This window comes from Propithecus coquereli, unplaced genomic scaffold, assembly GCF_000956105.1.
Source record: "Propithecus coquereli isolate 6110/MARCELLA unplaced genomic scaffold, Pcoq_1.0 Scaffold177, whole genome shotgun sequence".
NCBI lineage: Eukaryota > Metazoa > Chordata > Mammalia > Primates > Indriidae > Propithecus > Propithecus coquereli.
Genome location: NW_012142412.1, coordinates 97,431 through 103,730, shown reverse-complemented (window position 1 = coordinate 103,730; position 6,300 = coordinate 97,431).

Below are 6,300 nucleotides of genomic sequence, written 5' to 3'. Positions count from 1 at the left end.
GAACTTTTATTTTGGAAAATTTCAAACCTACAGAAAAGTTGCAAGAAAATCATAGACACAGGTATACACTTCATCTAGACTCACCAATTGTTAACATTTTACCTCATTCACGAGATATTTTTGTATTTATATATACACATGCAAGTAGTATGTTTTTCCAGAACAGTTTGAAGACGTTACAAACTTCATGACACTTAAACCACAGTCCTTCAGCATATCTCCCTCAAAACAGAACACTCCCCCCACAGAACCATACGCATGACCATATGTCACAGGTTTGGTTTCCAGGAAGCTGACTCTGAGATGAGCCTGGGGAAGGTTTATTTAGGTGTCCTCCTGGGATACCACCTGTGGAAGGGAAGGTGTGGACGCCGGACTGCCAAGGGTGGCCTCAGTCCGTCCCATAGAGAGTGCTGAAGCTGGGGTGGCCCTTCAGAGTTGTCCTGAATTGGGACAAGGAGGCTGGATTTTTATATTCCTATGTCGACAGGTCACTGCATGAGGGCTGCCCGGGAAGGGGTGTGTGATCTGAGGCAGTGGTGCTCTCTGCAGCTGAGTCAGTTCAATTCCAAGGACAGCTGACATCCTTCAATCCTGGGGGACTCTGAGCAGTGCATTATAACAGTCACCGCAGTCCACCCCTTTACCCTCAGGGGAAAACGTTAGAGAGGACAGTCCAGGAGACAAATCAAAGCCCCTACTGCTGCAGCTGGGCCTCAGTAGATATTATTTTTCCCCTCCATTATCCATTCTAGATTTCTCTCCTGGTCTCAGTGGCTTGCCTGGTGGTATGACCCAGGCCTTCATGCACAAGAGGTCTGAGCCTCTGGTTTCCATACCCTTTTCAGACTGTGGTTGCTGAACTTGTCCTTATACCATCAGAATTGGGCAAGAAAGTACCAACGGGCACCCAGACAGACCATTTGGGAGCCAAACTCTCCTCCCACTGTGTGATAGAGGCCCCCCCCCCAACCTCCTCCTGAAGACCAGAGTCCGTCACTCCTGCTGGGACGTGACTCCTCCCTCTGCTGCAGTCTCTTGGTGAAAGTGCCCAGGGGGCAACTGTAGCTAATATTTCAGTGGGACTCCTGCTGTTTCCCCTGGTGAAAGCATTCCCCCTTTTGGAAATTGGATCGATAAACCTGGAGAGTCCAGAGTAGCAGGGTAGGGGTGATGGTAAGTGGAGAAACCCCAGCCTCTACCCTATGTCATCTGCCTGTTGGGAACATGGCACCAGAAAAAAAAAAAAAAAAGTCATTAACTTAAAGTGTGCATGGCACCCTGGGAGATCCCAGCCCATCCTAAGGTACCGCCTGAGCTGGTGCTTTAGCTGTGCCTAGAAAATGCCATTCCATGGCTCTGCCGCCAACGGCTTCTGAGTTGGTGCGGTGTATGGTATGACCAGTGGATTTCATGGCCTTGTGTCCCTCACACACCTCCTTTATTGTAAAATGGGTCCCTTGGGCTGACTCAGCATGATAGGGGACCCCAGTGGATCAAACCCCTGGCAGGAAAGGCAAATCCATCCCGAAAATATGCGTCTATTTCTTATCAAAATGAATTCTTACTCTCGCAATCACGTGGCTGACTGGGAGCTGCGGCTCACTGCCACTGCCCAGCATCGTGGGAGAATATTGTACCACATATGGCTAGCACAGGAAAAGATTAAAATTCGGAGTGTGGTTTCTACTGAATGCATATTGCTTTCGCACCATCATAACGCTGAAAAATCGTAAGTTGAAGCATCATAAGTCGGGGACTGTCTGTATATGATGACAGAGAGTGAGAGAATTAACATAGCTCTAGGGCAAGACCAAAATACATACTGTTGTCTGTTCCAAGTGAATATAAACTATTTGTGATCCTTTCTGTTTGGGGTGGAAAAGTCTGCTTTCATCAACCAGTGGCCACATGTCTTGTACCTAGGACAGTATCAAAGATGCCACATTTGACACGGCAGCTGCAACTGCAGTAATTCACTCTCACCCTTCTAGTTGCCTCTCATATTTGCAGGAACCAGACTGTCAAATGAAATGAAGATACAGTGGGACCACTGCCCCAGTGGCCTTTAAGTCACAAAGGGTGGCACCGATTTCTGCCTCCAACCTGAGCTTCAGGAGCGATTTCAAAGGTATGTTTCCTCAGCCCTTCCCCGCCCCTAAATTCTCACCCCACAGGTCAAGGAACCAGCAGGGGTTTGTGCCAACATCCCAGTACGTCTATTCCATGGACACATTCAGGAATCAGGAAAATGGCCGCTGAGTAGGTCCATAAACCCCGAGGACCAGTGCGAGCCGTGCCTGGGCCAAGACTCCAGGTAGCACTTGGTCTCAGGTGTCCTCAGTCTAACAAGGGGCCCCTGATGACGCTGCATGTCCTGGTTTCGTTCTGAACTCAGCCCCTGTGTTCAGCAGTCCTCACAATGCGAGGGCATTCCCTTTCCCAGTGGACGGTTGCCTGAGTCAATGGCCGTCGGCTCTTTTGTGGAAGGAGTGCGGGGAATTCTTACCTTATCCATTTGGTGTTGCAGCGTTCTTCCTCCTGAAGACTCAGTCTGTCCTTCAGTCGATAAGAGTTTCAGTCTGAAAACTGGCTCAGATCCCGAAACCGGGAAAGGGATCATGACTGGTTATTGGGGCCACCTGTTACCCATCCTTGCAGTAGTTTGATTGTACAGCTTGAGTAGCCCACTTGTTGGCTATCCATCGATCTCACCCAGGGGTTCATCATTCTGTGAACAAGCGCCGTAACTCACCAGGTAAGCCCACCCTCTCTGATTGTTCGTGCCCCTTACCTTGCATTCACCTGGTTTCTGACCTTAAGCAGTTAAGCACTACAACCTGGTCTCTCTTATTTCAGGGTCCCATGATCTTCATATTTTTTGAGTATCTTGTCTGATACATCGTACCAGCTTGTTTCCACTGTTACACCACACCAGTTATCCCCTGGTCAAAGTTCTAGGACTTGCACATTCAGGAGCTGCTACCTTGTGCCAGGTGGCACCTTTGTGCTCCATCCACCAGTGCCGAAGTCCTTACTGCCAGCCAGGTGGGTGATCCAGCTCCAAGATTCCATCTTTGTACCTGCTCCCTCAGGCCCCCCTAGTAGAAACTGTCCCAGATTGGACTCCCAGGAGGCAGTCTCGGAGATGGAGATTAGCCTTCAAGAGGTGCTTCTGGGCTTACCACCTGGGGAGGGGGAGAGGAGGAGGACGGAGCAGGAAACAGTATGGGGGAGGGAGACGTTGAGCTGCAGCTCAAGCTCAAGGAAGGCCTCAGCCAACCCCACAGAGTTTTAAAGCTGGCTGTCCGGCCTCAGGCAGTGGATGCGGGCTGCTTCAGGAGAGGGCCATGACCTTGGGCAAGGTGATCTCCAGCTGAGGCGATTCCAAAGCGAATCACAGCTGAGGGCTGTGTGCTTCCTGCCTTCCCTGGATGGTGCATCACACCTTCCACCAATACCACAATCACACTCAACACACTAAGACTGATGCAATAACATCACCCAAAATAAAGTGCATATTAAGATTTTTCCCATTGTCCCAAATGCCTTTTGTAGCTTTAAAAATTTTTTAAATCCAGGATCAAATCAGGAATCATTCATTGCATTTAGTTGTCATGTTTCTCTCTTTAGTCTCGTTTAATTAGCTCAATCTCCCTCCGGTTGTGTTTGTTGTTGTTTTTCTTTGATCTTTCAAGACATTAACATGTCTGGAAAGTCCAGGACCAAGGTCTCACAATCCTTGCCTGACTGTTTTCTCACTTGATTAGATTGAAGTGGAACATTTTTGGCAACACTGCGCCTGTACAGGTGATCTATACTATGTGCTGTATCGCGTCAGGGATCACAGGTCAGCTTGTCCCATTAGTGCTGACAAAGTTGGACAACTTGTAAAGGAGACATCTGCCAGATCCCTTCAGTTTAAAGTCACCTTTTCTTACTTTGAAATTAATAAGCAACGTGTAAGGTGATGCTTTGATACTGCCTGAAAACACTGCTCCTCCACACCTGCCCCAGCGGTTTATCGGCATCCATTTCTGATCTCTTACTGCACGGATTCTTACACTGGTGGTGACAAAGTGGTGATTTTCCTAATCCAATCACTTATTCTACATCTGTTAGCAGGCACTCTCCTATAAAGGAGAGTTCCCTCACCTTTTCTCCTATCACGATGCGGTCGGGATTCTTTTCTTTATTCTCTGGGTTGCAATGCATTATCATCATGATTCTGCTGATGCTGAAATTGCCCCGTATTCGGCCAGTGGGAGCCCTTTCCAGCACCTGCTGTGTTCTTGCACTGTGTCACTGTCGTTCGCCGAGCATGTCCTTACTTCGTGGCATTACATGTTCTAGGCTCTCCTTGTGCCTCCCCTGCCCTAGACTTGGAAGTAGCCATCCAAGGGGCCCAGATTCTTCTTAGCAAGGAGCAGTACTTAGAACCACAATGTGAGTGCTAGCTACCTTCCTTACTACAGGGGTATCATTGCTTCAGGGGCCTTGTAGTGGAAAGAACTAGAAAACATGTCTATTTTTGAAGTCCTAAGTACGTGATTCCAATCTAGCACTACATGTTCCTTTCCTCCTCCCATGTCATGTTTGTATGTCCTGTTGTCCTGTCCCTCCTAAAGCGAGAGCTCCGGCTTCAGTAATATCAAAGGCTGGCTTTATCCTGCACTGCCTTGGCCTGCTTGTTTAAGTGTCGGTCTTCTTTTCATATGCCTCATCCCCATGGTTTTAATCATTAGCTATATATAAAAATGACTCCTTAATATAACACTTTATCTCAATTTTTCCCTGAGCATCACACTAATGGAGCTAACTGCATCTAATGACTAATTTCTGCTTGGATGTCCCATATACAACTCAAATATAATTATTGTTTGATGGCTGTCTAAAACTAAACTCATCCCTCAATAAATAATGCCTGTTATAACAATTCATTTTGCAATGGTGTGTGGTGTGGAGAAGAGCACAACTCTGGGAATATACTGGAAGCCACTGGACTGTACACTTTAAGAGGGTAAATTCTATGGCATATGAATGATTTCAGTAAAGCTATTTTAAAAGAGAATGATTAGAAGTGAGAACAGTGGAGGCCAGGAAACAGAAACCAATTGCAAGAGCAGCGGCAGCGACAATATTGAACAGCTGCCTTCCTTAGTGAAGAGTCCGCTCTCTGCAACACAAATAAAAGGGTTGTCACTAATATGCAGAGACCTCATATTTCAATGAGAAAAAGATTTGAAAAATCAATTAAAAAATGGGCAATGAGTAAGTGGGCAATTGTATTTTCGGTCATCAGATTGTTACAGAATAAACCTAGATAAGGTTTTAGAGAATGGGGGAATCAGTCTCATACACTGTTGATCCAAGTTTACAATCTTTTCGAGAACAATTTGGCAACGTCTATTAAATGTTAAAAGGTATACAGTCATCGCTTCCATTTATAATAACTTAGTCCACAGAGATACTCAGACGACTATGCAGAGACTTGCCCAAGGACGCTAATTCAACACTTTTGCCGTCGTGAAAAACTGGAAAGCCTATGTTTACCAATAGTTAGATATTTATGTATCAACACGGAATGTCCAAGTTTAAAACTATGTGCGTAATAGAGCCCTTTCTTGTGAAACCCTTTTTCTGGGCTTCCACTTAAGGATGGTAAATTAAATGCACACATATACTTTCACTCATCCCGTACTCAACTAAAACATCAGCAAAGGGATGTTTTCAAAAGGCAAAAATCACAAGGGCCAAGGGAGCTGAAGAGACAACAGGACAATAATAACATAACTTTGGAGACTGGATCCTTCCCCCCATGGGGACCCTTGGGTGACAGCCCCTCCCCAATCCTGGCAGAGCCCAGAGGTTTGCTGTTCAGAGACAATGACAGGGTTTCTGGACTGAGGCCATCAGGCCTGTAAGTATGGATGGTGCCTGTGCTCTGTGCTGGCCTAAGGGAGCCGAGTTCCTGAATGCTGAGATCCCTGATGGAGCCCCTACTCCCCCCTGACCTGGCCCCCAGGTGCTGGCTCTCAGGCCTGCCTCCAGGAAGGAGTCTGGAAGACTCTGATGAGACAGAGAGGCCTGCAGATACTGATACGGGTCCCCTGCAAAATGACCCAACCAGATCACCCCTCAGCGAAGCTCATGGCCGAAGAGCCCCAATCCCGAGTGCAGAGCTTCCAATCAGCTCATCAGGAATTGGGAAAACTCAGAACAGGAATTGGCAAACCAGGGCCGAGGGAGTACTAGCAAATATGATAGTTTTACATTCGTAAATTACTAATATATTAATAA